Source organism: Vulpes vulpes, chromosome 2 (assembly GCF_048418805.1).
Source record: "Vulpes vulpes isolate BD-2025 chromosome 2, VulVul3, whole genome shotgun sequence".
NCBI lineage: Eukaryota > Metazoa > Chordata > Mammalia > Carnivora > Canidae > Vulpes > Vulpes vulpes.
This window is the reverse complement of record NC_132781.1, coordinates 57,453,077-57,472,526: the sequence shown is the minus strand read 5'-3', so window position 1 is coordinate 57,472,526 and position 19,450 is coordinate 57,453,077. Positions and strand designations below refer to the sequence as shown.

At 37.6% G+C, this 19,450-nt stretch overlaps 1 protein-coding gene and 1 non-coding gene across 11 annotated transcripts in view; both read right to left on the bottom strand.

Moving 5' to 3' along the window:
- MAPKAP1 (MAPK associated protein 1) overlaps positions 1 to 19,450 on the bottom strand; it is a 255,479-nt gene that overhangs the window by 155,026 nt on the left and 81,003 nt on the right. The gene's annotated exons all lie outside the window — the stretch shown is intronic.
- On the bottom strand, positions 6,898 to 7,029 carry LOC112928041 (small nucleolar RNA SNORA72). The gene has a single exon (XR_003236672.1). It is a non-coding gene; the product is annotated as a small nucleolar RNA SNORA72 (small nucleolar RNA).

Below are 19,450 nucleotides of genomic sequence, written 5' to 3'. Positions count from 1 at the left end.
GGTCAAGTACCAACTGTGGGGCCCCAGAGAACCCCTACTCCTGGATTAAGAGTCTCATCAGTAATTGTGAGGTGTATCTATTACTAAATGTGGCTACGCAGGTGGCGGGAACCAAATGTGCTCTGATGATGACAAAGGAGGGAAATAACAATGCAGTCCTTGGAGAGCCTGGCAAGCAGCGTAGGACATCAAAACGGCATCAAGCTCCAACACAAGCAAACAGTCCGATGAGACAAAGGCGCATCTCAGGTTGCAATTCTCTGTGGAAATGGGCAGCCCAAGACCTGCTCAGATGCAGAAACTGACAAGGCACTCCAGTACCTGGGTCTCCTGGGTTTCTCCTCAGCCCCCTGGCATTATTTCCCTCGCGTTCATCTTGAGTCTTAGTCTAATCTCCTCTGAGGTTCTAACTAAACCAGACATAGGGAGAGTCGGGATTTTATCTTATTAAAATAGATATGGCTAATTTGTCTTTTCAAATTCATTTTAAATTAAATTGGATTTCCTCGGAAGGCTGCTAGGTCAGTTCCCCTGCTGCGAATGCAGGACAAAGGTTAATTGCACGCCCTTCACCAGCTCTTCTGCTCTCCTGGGCAGGCTCTGATAACCTGCCCCTGAGAGGTGAGGAATGCTTTGGTTTATTGGGTGATAATGTTGCCATTAAAGCCATTTACCATTATGCCAAGAAACATTTTATTTTTTTTAACTAAATAACAAGATAAGATAGCAATAACAAGAATGAAATGAAATTATGTTACCAACTGATGGTTAGTTATTCTCAAGCAGGAAACCCAAAGAGTAGGACTTAACCTATTTGCTTCCCCTAAAAGGCCTGAATGTGCAAAAGTATATACCCTCCTACAACAAACTATTTTCTGGTTCCAGTGTAAAATTCCATAAACATTTTCACTTAATTTATCTTATTTAAACTATGTTCATGAAAATTTAACCCAGTAATTCCCTGTTATACAAAGCATAACAAAGTATGAATATTTAAAAACAATGTAAATAAAACACTTTATCAATTATATTTTTTGTATTCTAAATTAGTGACTTCACTTAGCATGTCTGCCTTGCACAGCACCACACTATTTTTCAATTAAAAGTCCAGATGTTTCAAAGGCTCCAGTAGGCAACGGCAGTTATGAGAAATGCTTTATCTGCATTGTAATCATCACCACCACATCAGCTCCAGGCTGCATTAACATACTCATGTTTTATTCCAGCTCCCTTTCTAACAGAGCAGGTAATTATACAACGCAGCATAGAAACACAATCCTAAGAGCTGGACAATTTCTGTAAAGCATCCACCTGAGCAACACTTTTTTATACATAATCTTAAAATTTGGTGGGACTGCTTATTAAAAACACTGACCATTCAGAATAATTTTTTAAAAATAAGAGTGAATTACAGATATACCAAATTTGGCTTCAAATACTCTCCAAGTGCAGGAAGCTTTTGCACAGACACATTTATGTATACTGAAAACCAACTGGAACTTTGTGTATATAAAAACCTATCATTTGTTACAATCCAAGTCATTTCTACTCACTTTTAATGCCAATGTCATCTCTTAAATGAGTCGATTCTATCTTTATTCTTGCTATCCAAAAAAATGACAATCCACCTAAGCTGAGACTGAGCAATTATTCCTGTACCTATTAGATAAAAAATAATACAAGGGCATAACAAAATGCAATTCTGACTGCTGCAACAAAAATGCTACTCCATTTATTACTTAATTAAATGACCCTCTTTCCCCAAAATGGAAAAGAAGACTCTATTAAAAAAAACACATTGTTATGCTTAGCAAACGTAGTATAATCTAATAGGAAAATATAGTTCCTCATTGTTAGGAAAAATTAACAAAATTTACTTTAATTATAATTTTTAAAGTTCTACACACATTTTTATATTTTGAATTATTCCAAGAGAACATGTCCTAATGAGGATGCTATTCAAAAGATAAATGCCTTTACAAACATTAAAACCTCTGATGGGTCAAATCCTGGCAGGTAACACTTCAGCATCTGAAAGCAGACAGCTTCCACTCCTTTCTGAAGGAACCTTAGGTGGAACATTTTTAATACATCACCATGTCACTTTTTAATGTGCCCCAATCTATTAACCACATGGCAAACTAACAGGGATTTTTAAAATATGGGTTTTATGGCTTTATGCTGGTGATTAATTAAATAAATAGCCACTGTTTCACAAATCATCCCTCTAATTAGTCTAAAACAGACACTTTGCATTCACTGGTACTGCCACCATCTGAAGCTCACAGAAGGGCAGGAGTGGTGCGACACAGTCACATCTCTGCACTCTGGAGCCCACTGTCACCAGCTCCATAGCTGGCACCCCACCCTGCCACCCAGAGGCAGAGGTGCCATCTTTGCAGGTGCTGCAGTCAGCTGGAATTTGATTCCAGCTGCTCAGAAAAGATGTTATCCTTAATTATTCTCCCTCACCCTAAAGGAAACAATGGGACAACAAAATAAAAGTGCAACCTCCAGCTACAAACAGATGAGGTTTCACCAGCGCAGTTCCTAGACTGAATAAGAAAGTTGGTTCTGGTACTGAGTTTAGGAATAAGTATGGTGCTAGGTCAAACAGGCTTTCCTTAGAACTCAAAACATGTCATTCTTAAACTCAGACATTAAGCAATTTTTCCAAATCTTATTATTTAAAAGCTGATAAGAATTCAATCTAACTTGTTTTAGTAGCATATTTTTAAAAATGGTAATTCCTCTGAAAGCAAATTTTTAGTGCCAGAAAAAAAAAACCAAATGGGAATATTTTAAGAATCCAATTTTCTTCAGGAAATACATTAAGTAGTTTCTTAATCTTGGTATTTAAACCTCATTAGGTATGTTTAGAGAAAGGAAGGAAGGAAAGAGACTGAGAGTGGGTGGAAGAAATGGAAGGAGGGAGGAAGGAATGAACAGAGGGAAGAAAGGAAGAAGGAAAAGAAAAGGCAAACCAGTGGAGGAAAGGTAACGGGCAAGGAAACGGGAAAATCCAGTAGGGTAACACCCAAGTGTGCTACAGAGTGTCCTATAGAAAGGTTGTCCTCATTTCCCCTCTAGGAGGCTCGTTCTAAGAATGGGAGGAAATGGGGTTTAGTAAAAAACACTTGACCCTCTGAAGAGAGTCCTATGCTCTTGGCTAAATCATATAATCCCATTTAGCCTCAGTTTCCTTCCATACTGTACAGGACTTAAGCTCTTACTCTATATAAATCATAGGGACATTGGGTAAAGCACCTAGCACAGTCCTTGCACAGAAGAGATGATCAATAAATGGTGAACATGATGGTGGCCATGAGAAATGAGTTGAAGGCAGACTCTAAGTTATTTTCACTCTACAGCACCTTTCTGAAAGAGCCTTAGATAGCTGCAGCCAATATTTGCACATGTTATATTCCAAATATGAAAAAGTGAGACAAAAGCACAAAATGCACATGAACACAGAACTACCACGTATGCTCACTGTATTGAAGAAAACCCAAATCACCAGCAACTAAGAAGAAATAGTGTAGTTTCTCTAACTTTCATCTTTATTGGGCAAAGAATTGGGGAAGACTGTTTCTGAGACTGTTTATGTGGTAGAAATTGGAAAGAAAATGTGCTAAGGATGTGGAGAAAAAGGAACACTCGTGTACTGTTTGTGGGAATGCAAACTGGTGCAGTCACTGTGGAAAACAGTATAGAGGTTCCTCAAAAAGTTAAAAATAGGGATGCCTAGGTAACTCAGAGGCTAGGTGTCTGCCTTTGGCTCAGGGTGTGATCCTGGAGTCCCAGGATCAAGTCCCATATTGGGTTCCTTGCATGGAGCCTGCTCCTCCTTTCTCTGCCTCTCTCTCTCTCTCTCTCTCTCTCTCTGCCTCTCTCTGTGTCTCTCATGAATAAGTAAAATCTTAAATAAAAAAAAAAAGTTAAAAATAGAACTACCCTACATTCAAGCAATTACACTACTGGGTATTTACCCAAAGAATACAAAAACACTAATTCAAAGGGATACATGCACCCCTATGTTTATAGCAGCATTATCTACAATAGCCAAAATATGGAAGCAGCCCAAGTGTCCATCAATTGATGAATGAATAAAGAAGATGTGGCGCACGCGCACACACACACACACACACACACACGCACACACACACACACACACACACACACTGGAATCTTGTTTAGCCATAAAAAAAAAAAAAAAAAAGAATGAAACTTTGCCATTTGCAATGACTTGGATGGAGCTAGAGAGTACTATAAGCCAAATAAGTCAGTCAGAGAAAGACAAATACCATATGATTTTACTCATATGTGGAATTTAAGAAACAAAACAAACCAGCACAAGGGAAAAAAGAGAGAGAGAAACCAAGAAACAGACTCTTATAGAGAACAAACTGATGGTTGCCAGAAGGGAGGTGGTGGGAGGATGGGTTAATAGGTAATGGGGATTAAGGAGTGCACTTGTCATGATGAGTACCAGGTGATGCATGGAAGTGTTGAATCACTACACTGTACACTGTAACATGTAATAACCGTATGTTAACCATCTAGAATCAAAATAAAAACTTTGAAAAAAAGAAAATGATCGAGCTTTGAATTCAACAAGATCTGGCTTGAAAGCTGGCTTCATTACTTACTAGTTGTGTAAATTCAGGTATGTTTGTTCATCTCTGAGAGCCTCAGTTGCTCCATCCCAAAATGGGAAAAGCAACACCTACTTTATAGGGAAGCTAGGAAGAATGAATGAATTAGCATAGTAGGCACTCTGGCATATATTAGACACTCAAATAGATTCTATTACATTAAGTTGAATCACATGAAACTACTGACAGTCATGGTTTATAACTTACAAAAATTGCAATTCCACATGGTTTCACCTAATACTACAGTGACTAAGACAGTAAATAGGCATGAACTAGAAAAACAAGTGAAAATTCTCAAGAATGAAATGAATTATACTATCAAAATAAGAAGGTAACTAACATCTAAAAGGTGTGTGTGTGTGTGTGTGTGTATATAAATTTTTTAAAAAGTAGGCTCCACACCCAGCATAGAGCTCAACACAGGGCTTGAATTCACGATCTCAAGATCAAGACTCAAGACCTAAGCTGAAATCAAAAGCCAGACGCTTAACTGACTGAGCCATTCAGGTGCCCCATAAAAGGCGTTTTATAAGACTGGCTCATGATTCCAATAACATGGCAGTTAATATTTATCAAATACTTACAACAGGGCAAATACTATCCCATATATCTGATATCTGTAATATCAGCTTAGGTGATATTGCAGTGAAGAACTCAGTGAGACAGATTCAACTATTCTCCCCATTTTACAGAAGAAATGGAAGCCTAGAGAAATGAAGTAACCTGCTCAATGTCACAGAGCTGGTAAAGCCATGATATCAGTCTGGAGCTGTCTAAATCCTGAGCCTGAGTTCTTACTCATCACTTAAAATTGCCTCTGAACACTGCAAAGCTGCTTGTTTTGCTTTTAAAAATTATGGGTAGGCAAGGAACTAGAATAGGCATTTCTCCAAAGAAGATATGCAAATGGCCAATAAACACATGAAAAGATGCTCAACATCACGAATTAGAAGAAAAATGCAAGTAGGGGATCCCTGGGTGGCTCAGCGGTTTAGCGCCTGCCTTTGGCCCAGGGTGTGATCTTGGAGTCCGGGGATCAAGTCCCATGTTGGGCTCCTTCCACGGAGCCTCCTTCTCCCTCTGCTTGTGTCTCTCTCTCTCTGGGTCTCCCATTAATAAATAAATAAAATATTTTTAAAAAAAATGCAAGTAAAAACTACAATGAAATAGCAACTCACAGCCATCAGGATGGCTACTATCGATAAAATCCCAGAACACTGCAAGTTGGTAAGTAGAGAAATTAGAAACCTTGTGCACTAGTAGTAGGAAAGTAAAATGTATAGCCTCTGTGCAAAATAGTATGGAAGTTCCTTAGAATATTCAACATAGAATTACCAAATGACCCAGCAATTCCTCTTCTGGGTATATACCCAATAGAACTGAAAGCATGGTCTTGAAGAGGCATGTGTACACTCATGTTCACTGCAGCATTATTCGTAATAGCTAAAACATGAAAACAACCCAGGTGTCCATTGACAAATGAGTGGATAAGCAAAATGTGTATACATACAATGGAATGTTTCTTGGCCTTAAAAAGTAGGGGAAATTCTGCAATATGTTACAACCTGAATGAACCTTGAGAACTATGCTTGGTGAAATAAACCAGTTACAAAAAGACAAATACTGTTTGATTCTATTTATATGAAATACCTTAAAGTAGTCAAAATCATAAAGATAGAAAATAGCTTAGTAGTTGCCAGTAGCTGGAGTGAAGGAGAAAAGGGAAGTTATTGTTTAATGAATATAGAGTTTCAGTTTTACAAGATGAAAAGAGTTATGGAGACGGATGGTGGTGATGATCATACAGTAGTCCCCTTATCCGCAGTTTCGCTTTTCACAGCTTCTGTTACCTGTGGTCAACTGTGGTCCAAAAGCAGAATGATCTTCCTTCTCAATCACCATCAGGAGGTCAATAATAGTAGCCTAATGCTATATCACAGTGCCTATGTCACTCACCTCACTTCCTCTCATCACATAAGCATTTTATCATCATCACTTCACATCATCACAAGAATACAATGAAGAGTACAGTAAGATACTGGAAAGAAAGAAAGACCACATTCACATAACTTTTTTTCTTTTTAGTTTTACAACTCATTTAATGGCAACTGGTAATCATCAAATTAGCAATGGTTATTTTAAAAAGTTATTGCACTAGCTGTGCTGTCATTTCTCAAGGATGATCAGATACCCAGTCACAGACATTTCCCACATAGGATGTGCATCATATAAATCAGACTTGATTTATCACCAGCCTTGATAAAATCAGACCTAAGGAAAGAACTAGGTCTGGGGACACATGCATGGTGTTAATATAGTGAATGCTTAGCCTGCTTTGATTATTACAAAATCAGAACAGCGAGAATATTCACAAACTTACAGTATATTGTTATAGTTGTTCTACTTTATTATTGTTGTTAATCTCTTACTGTGCCTAATTTTTAAATTAAATTTTATCAAAGGTGTTTATGTATAGAAAAAACAGTACATTATTGGGTTTAATGCTATCCAGTTTCAGGTATCCACTGGGGGTCTTGGAACAGATATCTTGTTGATAAGGGGGGAAACTACTGATGACATTATGAATGCACTTAATACCACTTATCTGTACATTTCAAAAGGGTTAAGATGGTAAAACAAACAAACAGAAAACACAACTTAAAAAAAAATGTATGGTGACAAGAAGCAAATTATTTACAAATCACTTTCCCAGCCTTCCAAAGGATGGACATGACAGAAGGGAAGCAAGCCCCAGTTGTGAGAGTATTTCAAACTAGCACCTGCAGTAACAGGGATGATGATACATTCAAAAGCTCCATTGTAACCATGGCATTAGAGGCAACCACTTCTCCCATATCATAGTGTTATTTAAAAAGAAAAAAAATGCAGACATGCTTCGAAGTTTTCAGGAAAAATCCTAAAGTTTTAATCAAACAGCTGCTGTGTTCCCATTATGTTATAGTCAAGCCTTTTCGCTATGTGACAAAGACAGCAGAGCTTTTCATTTATTTGTTCATTTATCTATTTATGTTTATGTCTTACTTCCTGAATCCTTTCATGTAAACCGTGAACAAGTCATCACAGAAAGGAAAATGGCACTGACAGTGGATGCTATGAATCTACTCCTTTTAAAAAAAGAATTCAAGTCAAGGAAATCCCCAAATGCCACGCTTTCAAAGCAAGGATTGTAAAAGCAATCACACTTGCATTTAAGGCTTCTTGGAGCCGCCTCTGTGGCACCAAATCCACCAAAGATAAAGAAGATGTTTGCGCTAAGTTGGGAAAGTGGAGACATCAGCATTTCTGCCTTTAGCCCATTATTTCTGTTCTCCAGACAGCACCTGATAAAGCATTGAGAGTGTTGTCTTCTGAGCAGCCACTGCTCCTGTGAAGCCTGTGCTCAGGGGTTTCCCTGGGGTTTCCTTTCCGAAAATTGCAGCAGAGACTCTGAGAGGAGCCCAAACGAGCTCTGCCTTAACCTTCCCGTAAACTGATATTTCCATAGAGGATTAAGACAAACATTTCAAATGAGTGAATTTCCTTTACTAAAAAACTAAAGTGACAATAGTAGTACCAAGAGAAATATACAAAGATGATGAATAAGACACACTTTTGTCTTTGGGCATGCAAAAATCTAGAGCAAAAGGTTAGATGGAGGTGGGCTACACAATTCCCTCTTATTTCTTATGCTCTATGTTGGAGCTCTAATAAAAAGTTATACAAGAATTACATTGAGGCCTGGTCTACCAGGAGGAAGAGGGAGAAAGTCTAAGTGCTTCATATTATCTGATATATGCTGATGCTGCATGGTATATATTTCTGTATTCTTATTATAAATTTTTCTATTCAGAAGAATGCAACTATGTCTCTTTTCTAATAAGGTATTTCCAGAACTCTGGGGATGCCAAACAGTTCCTTGTTGAATTGGTAAGAATGAAAATCTCTATCCTTGAGGTCCCTATAGAAGGGAACAAGATTCCTTCTCCAAAAGCATGCTGGGCAGCTCCCTTGGGCTAAGGAAGTCAGAACTCCCTCTGACCCAAAGAGGTAGGGATATATGTGCTCCTGAACTAACTAAACAGAACACAAAAGAAAAGGCCAAAGTGGAGAATATCACTATTACTAGACCACTCAGTCTCGGAAAGCTGAGGGGAACCAGAGGGTCTTCTTGGCTTTGGTCACCTGCAAAGCTTCATATTTTCCCCCTTATCTTCTGACACTGTGGTGTCTTTCTTGCTTTTCCCTTTATGGTTATGTCTCCCACATACCCATATTCAGTTTTACAATATTACATGTATAATGTGAGATATTTCACATTTAACACTTTGAACACTTCTGGAAAGAGAATGGCTAAAATTAAAAGCAGCTAACATCTACTCTATGTGTCAGGCACCAGGCTGAGCCCTTTACTGTATATAATCTGTTTTGATCTTCAAAACTGCCCTCACTTACCCCATTTTATAGATAAATAAATATGAAGAAATTAAATCATATATAATCTGTTTTGATCCTCAAAACTGCCCTCACTTACCCCATTTTATAGATAAATACGAAGAAATCAAACCATTAAAAGTCACACAGCAAAAAAATAAATAATAAAATAAAATAAAATAAAATAAATAAAATTAAAAAGTCACACAGCTAGTGAAAGAATTCAGATGGACACCCAGGTCTAGTGGGACTCAAAAAATTACAATCTTTAACTTATTACAATTCTCCCCAAAATCAATATACTTTTAAAAGCCTTTTTTGGCAGGGGGGGGGGGGGGGGGGGCTTTTTATTATATTCCGAATCAACATTTTCATGAAATCAAGAACAATGACATATTTATGCATAAATTGTCTCTTTCTTTCTCATCCTTTTATAATATTCTTTCTACAACATTTAAGATAACACATTTAAAAAATTGTTTAACTAAAGGACTTGTATTTCAGCCATATGGCAAAATATGTACTCTGACCAACAGTCTAACAAAAAACATTTTGATAAGCTATAAAAATATTCATTTTACCTAATTCAATAGGCTGGCAAGTGTTTAAGAAATTCACAAAAGTGGGATCCCTGGGTGGCGCAGCGGTTTGGCGCCTGCCTTTGGCCCAGGGCGCGATCCCGGAGACCCGGGATCGAGTCCCACGTCGGGCTCCCGGTGCGTGGAGCCTGCTTCTCCCTCTGCCTGTGTCTCTGCCTCTCTCTCTCTTTGTGACTATCATAAATAAATTTTAAAAAAAATTAAAAAAAAAAAAGAAATTCACAAAAGCTCAAAAATTAAGTGAAATGGGCAACTCAGAAAAGAAAACAGAACACAGTTTTTACTAATATTGATATTTGCTAAAGTGATATTAAGTGTCTACTTTCTTGGTCAGATGGATACACAGTACAGCCCATCCATAATCTGTAATAAAGCTGGAACCCAAAAGACCTACACATGAATGTAAATTAGAATTAGGGCCCCCTACCAGACAAGGAAAAACTTCACGTCCAAACAAATTATTTTTTTCTCTTGAGACTTTATAACCACAACCTTCATATAAGATTTTCATGCCAAATTCATATCTGATGGATAGAATCAAATCAAGAATTTAAAGTCATTCTGGGGGTGCCTGGCTAGCTCAGTTGGTAGAGTGTGTGACGCTGGACCTCAGGATTGTGACTTTGAGCTCCACCTTGGGTGTAGAGATTACTTTAAAAAATAAAATCTTAGGATGCCTGGGTTGCTCAGTAGGTTGAGCTTTTTCAGCTCAGGTCATAATCCTGGGGTCCTAAGATTGCCCTGCATAGGGCGCCCTGCTCAGCAGACAGCCTGCATCTCCTCCCCACTCCTGTTCTCTATCGCTATCTCTGTCTCTCAAATAAATAAATAAAATCTTTAAAAGTAAATAAATAATGGTGCAAATAAATAAATAAATAAAATCTTTAAAAAATAATAATAGGGCAGCCCTGGTCGCTCAGCGGTTTAGTGCCGCCTTCAACTCAGGGTGTGATCCTGGGGACCTGGGATTGCGTCCCACGTCAGGCTCCCTGCATGGGGCCTGCTTCTCCCTCTGTCTGTGTCTCAGCTTCTCTCTCTCTCTCTGTGTCTCTCATGAATAAATAAATAAAATCTTTAAAATAATAATAATAATAATAATAATAATAATAATAATAATAATAAAGTTGTCCTGGGCTACCAGGCAAAAGCTAACAAAACCTTGCAGGAGGAATCTACCTGACTCCATAATTACAAAAGAAAGTTGCAGGGATGCCTGGGTGGTTCAGCAGTTAAGCATCTGCCTTCCGCCTAGGGCATGATCCTGGAGTCCCAGGATCCAGTCCCGCATCAGGCTCCCTGCATGGAGCCTGCTTCTCTCTCTGCCTATGTCTCTGCCTCTCTCTCTCTCTGTGTCTCTCATGAATAAATAAATAAAATCTTAAAAAAAAAAAAAAAAAGAAAGAAAGTTGCAGAAAGTAAGTTGTTACAGCCTCAAATCATAAAGCATAGAAAGCATCATAGAAGAGACCTAACAATGACTGGAGTTAACAGAATGATCAGAAATGGAACATAAAAGTTTAAAGAAAAATGTTAAAGTATTAAAAACATGGGTAAGAAAGAGCAAGACACTGTAAAATCTTACACAGGTTGTGATCTGATATCATGGTTGGGTAAGAGAATGTCAGTATCCTTAGGAGATACAAGCTAAAGTATTTAGGACTGAATGCCAATTTTGAAACAGCTAAATAAAACATAAAGCAAATATGGAAAATCTTAGCAATTAATGAACACAGGTGGTATGTATAAGGGTGCTCACTGATTACTGAGAAAATTACGATTACTGAGAAAATTATTAAATGTTTCATAAAAAAAGTTTTAAAAATTTCAAAGCAGGGATCCCTGGGTGGCGCAGCAGTTTAGCGCCTGCCTTTGGCCCAGGGCGCGATCCTGGAGACCCAGGATCGAATCCCACGTCGGGCTCCTGGTGCATGGAGCCTGCTTCTCCCTCTGCCTATGTCTCTGCCTCTCTCTCTCTCTCTCTCTCTCTCTGTGACTATCATAAATAAATAAAAAATTTAAAAAAATAAAAAAATAAAAATTCCAAAGCAGATTTTTAGAAGATCAAGATGGAACTTCTAGAAATGAAAAATACAATGACTAAAATCGCCAAGGGCAATGTATGGGTTCCATAGCAGAAAAGAGAGTATGTGAATTGGAAGATAGAATGGAAGAAATTACCTAGAATGTAACCCAAAGAAAGAAACACAGAGAAGTATTAAACGGGGTCAAGAGATACGGAAGATCAAGTAACAAATTCTAACAAGCTTAACTAGAATTTAAGAAGGTGTAGAGACAATGTCTGAAAAGAGACTGACTGAGAGTTTCCAGAACTGATGAAAAGACAACCGCACAGACTGAGAAAGTCCAGTGAAACCCAAAGAGGAAAAACAAGAAAAAAAATCTGTATCTAAACATGAAACTACATATATACTAGGCAAATACTAACCAAATGGAGCTGGTATAGCTGTGTAAGGGGGGTGGGGGGGAGGAGTCACTAGAGATAGAGACACAAATCACAAACGGTTCAATTTACCAGGAAGAAATAATTCTGAACTTGTATGAACCTAAAAACATAATCTCCTAATATGTAAAAGAAAAATCTCTCAGAACTCTATAAAGGAAAATAGGCAATCTAATAACATACTGGAAGATTCTAATGTATTTTTGTCTGATAGTGCAGGCAGACACAAAACATCAATAAAGATACATATTTTAACAGAATTAACAGGCTTGACCTAATGGACATATTTAGAATTCTGCAAACAATAGCAGCAGTTGCTCCAGAATTCTTTCCAGGTTCACAGGTAATATTTATGAAAAGTGACCTACATTAGTGGACATAAAACCATGCTCAACAAACTTCAAATAATTGGTATCATTAGGCCAGTTTTCTCTAACCATAAAACAATAAAGTTAGAATCAATAACTAAAATGCAAAATTATAAAAACAGAATATATTTGGAAATTTAGTAACATAAATAATTCATGTATCAAATAAGAAGTAATAATTAAAAATATCTAGGGATGGGCATATCCAAAAAATGTGAGATTATGAGCTAAAGCTAAAGGAAGAAGGACCTATACCTCCATAGCAAGTAAACATTGTAATGACTCCCCTGAAGCACCTATGGCCATTTTGCAATCATACACTGATGGAGGAATGCCACACTTCAAGAAGAACTGCTGGACATTGTTGAAGCTAAAAATGGACCATGGCTACACTACAGTCCCAATCAGGAGTGGCCTTAAAAGACAACAGTGATAGGGAATCTTCCCAATAGTCAGAGTTCAGGACAATGCATTTTTTCATCTTCTTTGTGTCAAAGTGAAGGCAAAGTGTCAGGAGGTTAAATATATAGACTCTTGGGAACTTGGACCTCAGCAGAGTCCCATCACCCTAACCAGTAAGAGTGGCTCACTGTGCCTAAACTGTGCGAACAACAGTGATTTATGCTGAACAACTCCCTTCCTTCTAGGGCTCTGGAATTTTGGTACCTGCTAGGCAGAGGGTGCCCATGTGATGAGCTTCCAATAGAAACTGTGAAACTTAGTTTCCAATAGAAACTAAGTCTCTAATAAGCTTCTCTAGTAGATAGTATTTCGCCCATGTTGACATAACTTGTAGCTGGGAGGAATTAAGCATGCCTGGTGTAATGCCACTGAGAGAGAACTCTTAAAAGTGTATACCTGGACCTCATCCCATATGCCTTTTCCCTTGGTTGACTGTACTTCATATCCTTTTGCTATAATAAATCATAGACATGAGTACAACTATATGCTGAGTCCTGTAAATCCTCCTAGTAAATTGCTGTCTGGGGAATTCCCAACACAGCTTTACCTTCAGCCAGTTTCTTTATTATTGGTCTCTCCAGTGCTGGCACAAAGGACACGTGAATAGACTAGCCATGGTAGCAGAGACTGAAGCTATATATAGGCCCAACACCATTATCTCCCACTCACCAAGGCTGATATTAGTACTGCCTACTGTCAAATATCAAATCTGACAGCAACAGAAAATAATGCTGTGCCCCTTATACAGTATCATCCCTAAGAAGACCAAACAACCATTTGGTGACAAGCTGAATACACTGGACTGCTTCTACTTTGAAAGTGGTCTTGCTAGATACCAATACTTATTCAAGTAGGGGCTTGCCCTTGCTGCCAGTAATGCCTCAGCTAGCACCATTATCTCAGTGTTTGATCACCAAAGGGCAACCCACAAAATATTCTACCAGACTGAGGAACCCAATTTATAGAAAAGGAGATATAACAGAAGCATATAACCATGGGATCCTTTGGTCATATCATATAGCATACTGCCCCAAAGCTGTCAATTTAAAAGAGTGATTCAACAACATGTTGAAGGTACAGATAAGGCATTAGGTCACAGATGACACCCCATAAGGCTGGGATGCCATAACTAGGATGCAACATATATGCTAATAATCAACAACCATTGTATGGTGTTATGTCCCCAGCAGGTAAAATACATGGTGCTAGGAACCCAGGAGAAGAAGCAAGATTAGCCATTATTCCCACCCACTTGGGGAATGTTTCCAATCTCCAGAAATTAGGGCTCTGCAGATTTTAGAGAACTTGGTTTCTGAAGGGAGAACACTTCCACCAGGAAACAGCAGAAGTCCCACTAAAGGTTAAACTATGCCATTCATGCTCCTTATGTCAAGTGATATCAGAAAAGAAGGAAAATCATGATCCTGACAGGAGTAATTAATGCTCATCAGGAGAAGGTAGGTCTGCTGTTATATAACAGAGGCAGGAAGCAATACATCTGGCCAGTAAGTCTTCTTAGGCATATTTTGTTCTTCTTTTGCCCAATTTCAATGGTAAATGGACAAATGAAGCAGTCATAGCCTTCGGCCAAGGACTTGGAACTCAGGGATAAGGGTCTGAGTCATCATACCATAAAAGCCACCTAGAACAGCAGAGATGCTGAGATTGAAATATGAAAACGGATATTTGAAGAGGGGGATGAGTATCACTTGTGTCCTCAGGATCAGCTGCAGAAACAAGGACTGCAGTTTATTTCACTAACCTTCCTTGTATAAGTTGCCCCCAATGAAAAGAAGCCCACCACAGATGTAAAGGAATGGTCCCAAAACTTTTATGAAGCAAATAAACACAAGTGGCACCAAAGGTAGACTGGTATGGTCACTAGCTGCACCCCCAAGATGCCATCTTCAGGAATGAAGGGCATATTCTCCAGCTGCTGGATGGTTGCTATCAGCTGCTAGTCCTTTCCTGGAATTAAACCAGGTTGATAGAGCCATCTTGCCCAAGATCACACACTCTTTTCAGGGAGGCAGCATCCTATGATAAGTCAGATGCAAGGAATATAAAGGCTTGGCTGTCTTGCCCAACTTGTGGCAACCCTTAAGTGTCATCCTAGTTTCAGAATAGCCCTACTCTTCCTTCTACTCAATCCTGTTTCCTTCTCTTCTCCCCCCATAGATGGTGATCCAGAAAGCACTCTCTAATAAACTTCCTGCATGTGTATCTCCATTTCAAATTCTGCTTCCCATGGGAACCTAAACTGCAACAACAGTTGTATTAGCAAGTTCTAACAAACATTCAAAAATAGATAATGCTACTATTACCCATATTATTCAATGGTACTAAAACAGAATAATTTCTATCACTTTATAAGGCTACCAAAACTCCATATCAAAACATGAGAGTATGAGATAGGAATACTACAGGCCAAGTTTACTCATGAACAAAGATGCAATAATCCTAAAGAAAATATTAGCAAACCAATTCAGCATTATATACAAACTAGGATACTTAATGACCAAAGTTTATTTTATCGTATTCAAGGCTGGTTAAACAAAGAAAAAACATTATGTAATTGTCCTGATTAAGAAATTAAAGAAAAAATATTATGGCAGTATACATTAAATACAGAAAAAGCACTCAGTACATTCAACATTCACTCATGATTAAAAAATGATTATCTTAGCAAACTGGGAGTAAAAGGGACCTTTCTTAATCCAACATAAGCCCTTTAACCAAACAACAACAAAAAAAAATTTTTTTAAGATTTTATTTATCTACTTGACAGAGAAAGAGAGAGACAGAGAACACAAGCAGGGGGAGCAGTGGAGGGAGAGGGAGAAGCAGAAGCAGGCTCTCCCCATGAGCAGGGGGCCAGATGCAGAGCTTGATCCCTGGACCCTGGAACTACAACCTGAGTAGAAGGCAGATTTTTAACCAACTGAGCCACCCAGGCACCCCAACAAACATTATTCTTAATGATGGAATACAGAAAATATTTCTTTAATATCAGGAACATAGCAAGATTACCTTTTTCAGCATGGTATTAAGAGGTCTTAGCCAACTCAGTAAAGTAAAAAAAAAAAGAAAAGTATAAGGATTACAAAGAAAAGAATAAGACTATCGTTATTTGCAATGACTGATGCCAGAGGGGGGGGAAAAAGGTGTGAAATAGGATTACTAGAAGTTTACTAAGGTTGTTGAAATAAAAACCAATCGAGAAAAATCAACTGCCTCCGTTAATGACGAAAATCTCTGTTAGTGAATACATACAACAAAGAAGAAGAAAAGGAAGAGGAAGAAGAAAAGCAAGAGGAGGGGGAGCAGCAGCAGCAACTAGCAAAAAACAGACACTATGATTTAAAAGATATTGGGAGCAGAATAAAAAAATATTAAGTATTTGTTGGGGCACGCAGGCGACTCAGTGGTTGAGTGTCTGTCTTTGGTTTAGGTCGTGATTCCAGGATCCTAGGATAGAGTTCCGTGTCAGGCTCCCTATTGGGAGCCTGCTTCTCCCTCTGCCTATGTCTCTTCCTCTCTCTGTCTCTCATGAACAAATAAATAAAACCATAAAAAAATTAAGTATTTGTGAATCAATCTAACAAAAGACATAAGACTTCTATGGAGAAAATTATAAAATTTTATGAGAGACATTTGAGATCACTTAAGTACATGAAGAGACCTACATGTTTAAAATGGTAAAGATATCAATTCTCTCAAACTGATCTACAAATTCAGTCCAATCAAAATCTCAACAGGAATTTTTTTAAAAACTTGTCAAGCAGTTTGATAATATATATGGAAGGATCAAGAATACACAGAATGCTCATAATTAAGAAAAAAAGAGTTTAAGGGTCATGATTTACCATATATCAGAAACTGTTCTAAGCATGAAATTAAGATAATGTGATACTAACCTGGAGCAAATAAACCACTGGAAAAAAAGAGAGAGCTCAGAAACAATAGCACACACACAGGGAAGTCTGATAGATATATGACTAAGCTAGCACCACAGAGCAGGGGAAAATGAGACTTAAACAACTAATGCCCAGATAACTGATCAATTATCCAGAAAAAAAAAAAAACTGAAATTGCACCTTTACCTCACATTATATGTCTAGAAAAAGGATTCTAGACAGATTATTGAAATACTAATACTTAAATGCAACATATGAAAATATCTCTATGATCCTGGGTATGGAAGGATTTCTTAAGACAAAAAAGTATAAATAAGAAAGCAAAAGCCTCATAAATTCATACATTAAAAATAAGAATTTCTGTTCATCAAAAAATACACCACAGAGATAATGAAGACAAACCACAAATAACATTTCTGCAGGGCAGCCTGGGTGGCTCAGCGGTTTAGCGCCGCCTTCAGCCAAGGGTGTGATCCTGGAGACCTGGGATCAAGTTCCACATCAGGCTCCCTGCCTGGAGCCTGCTTCTCCCTCTGCTTGTGTCTCTGCCTCTCTCTGTCTCTCATGAATAAATAAATAAAATCTTTAAAAAAAATTTTTTTTTCTGCAACAAAATGATTGATATATACATACATAAAAATGGTTACTATCCAAAATACGTTTTAAAAAATTCCTTCAGGAGCGCCTAGGTGACTCAGCTGGTTGAGCATCTGCCTTCAGCTCAGGTAGTGATCATGTAGTCCTGGGATAGAGCCTTGTGTCTAGCTGTGCGATCAACGGGGAGCCTGCTTTTCCCTCTCCCTCTCCCCACTCATGTTCTCTCTAACAAATACAATCTTTTCAAAAATTTTTTTTAATAAATAAATTTTTAAATAACAATTCCTCCAAATCACTAAGAAATTATAAGCAAAGGGGTGCCTAGGTGGCTCAGTCAGTTACACAACTGACTCTTGATTTCAGTTCAGGCAGGTCATGATCTCAGGGTCATGAGATTGAGCCCCATGTTGGGCTCCACACTTGGCAGATAGTCTGCTTGAGATTCTCTCTCTTCCTCTCCCTCTGCCCCTCCCCCTAAAATAAAGAAATAAATCTTTAAAAAATGATAAACAAAGGATTTGAACAGTATCTCACAGAATAACCAATGCACACACACAAAAGATGTTCAATGCCAATTATAATCTGAGAAATACAAATTCAAATCACAATGACATATAATTTCATACTTACAAGACTGGAAAAAATTAAGTCTGATGGGATAATTGGGACACTTACACACTGCTGTAAATGGGAATAACCATTTTGGAAAAACAATTTATCATCATCTATTAAGGCTGAAGTTGCATATATATCCTTTGACCCTGTAATTCCAAAACTCCATGTATTCTGGAACAGGATTTTTGAAACCATGGTCCTGACTACTGGGAAATCAATTTAGCCAATTTTGACCGATATTTTTTTAATTAATCAATTAAGCCAATTTTGAGCAATATTTCTTTAATTAACCACAACAGACTAGATCAGAATAAAAAGTATCAGAGTACATTTGCACTCAATGAAGGTAAGTATTCTTACAGGAAAATTTTGCTTCCATATGTTATATATTGTTTTTTTTTATATGTTATATATTGATACATATGTGTGTACACCACACATTACAGGTATGTGTGGTGGGTCAAGATATAAAATGTATCTCCCCCCCAAAAAAAAACAAACAAAAAATAAATAAATAAAATAAAATAAAATGTATCTCCCATTATAGATGTGATTCATTGTCAAAAACACTTCTAAGCCTCTGCCTTGGGTTAATTCTTGGACATGTAAATTATTTATAAATAGTACTGCTTGTGGTAGCAAAAACAACCCAAGTGTCCATCAACAACAAAATCAATCAATAAACTGTAGTATTCTCATATAAGGGCGTTCTCCATTAATGAAAATGAATTAACTACAACTGCAGGCATCAACACAAGTAAATCTCAGGAATACAATGTTGAGAGAAAAAAATCACAGAAGAATTTAAGGCATAAGTCCATTTATATAAAGTTCAAAAATGTATTGTTTAGAGATACAAACACAAGGGATAAGAAGCAAGAGAGTTAAAGACATTTCTGTGAGTGGGAGGAGAGCAAGAATACAGAGGGGACTTCAAAAGTAAAATGATGCTCTTCCTCCCACACTGGGTGATGGCTACATGAGTGATTACTACAAAATTATTCATATCTTGGATTATCTTTAAAATGTTTTTCTGCATTTACTCAATATTTTAATTTTCAAAAATTTAAGACATATTTACAAGTAAACCACATCTGTATTTCAAAGATAGGTAGGGAGCCTCACAAACTTTCCAGCTTATGTGGAGAAGAAAAGTGCCCAATTATTCCCAAGTAACCAAAAATTTCCTTAAGAACTTAGGAAGGGAGGAAAGGAAAGAGAAATTATTATGTGCTAAAAGCATTTTTAAACAATTTCTCTTCATACTCTTTCCTCCTTCAAATGCTCTGGTTCCCTATAGTTTACAAATCAAAAAGCCCTCTTAAAGCATAAGGCTGAATACTAG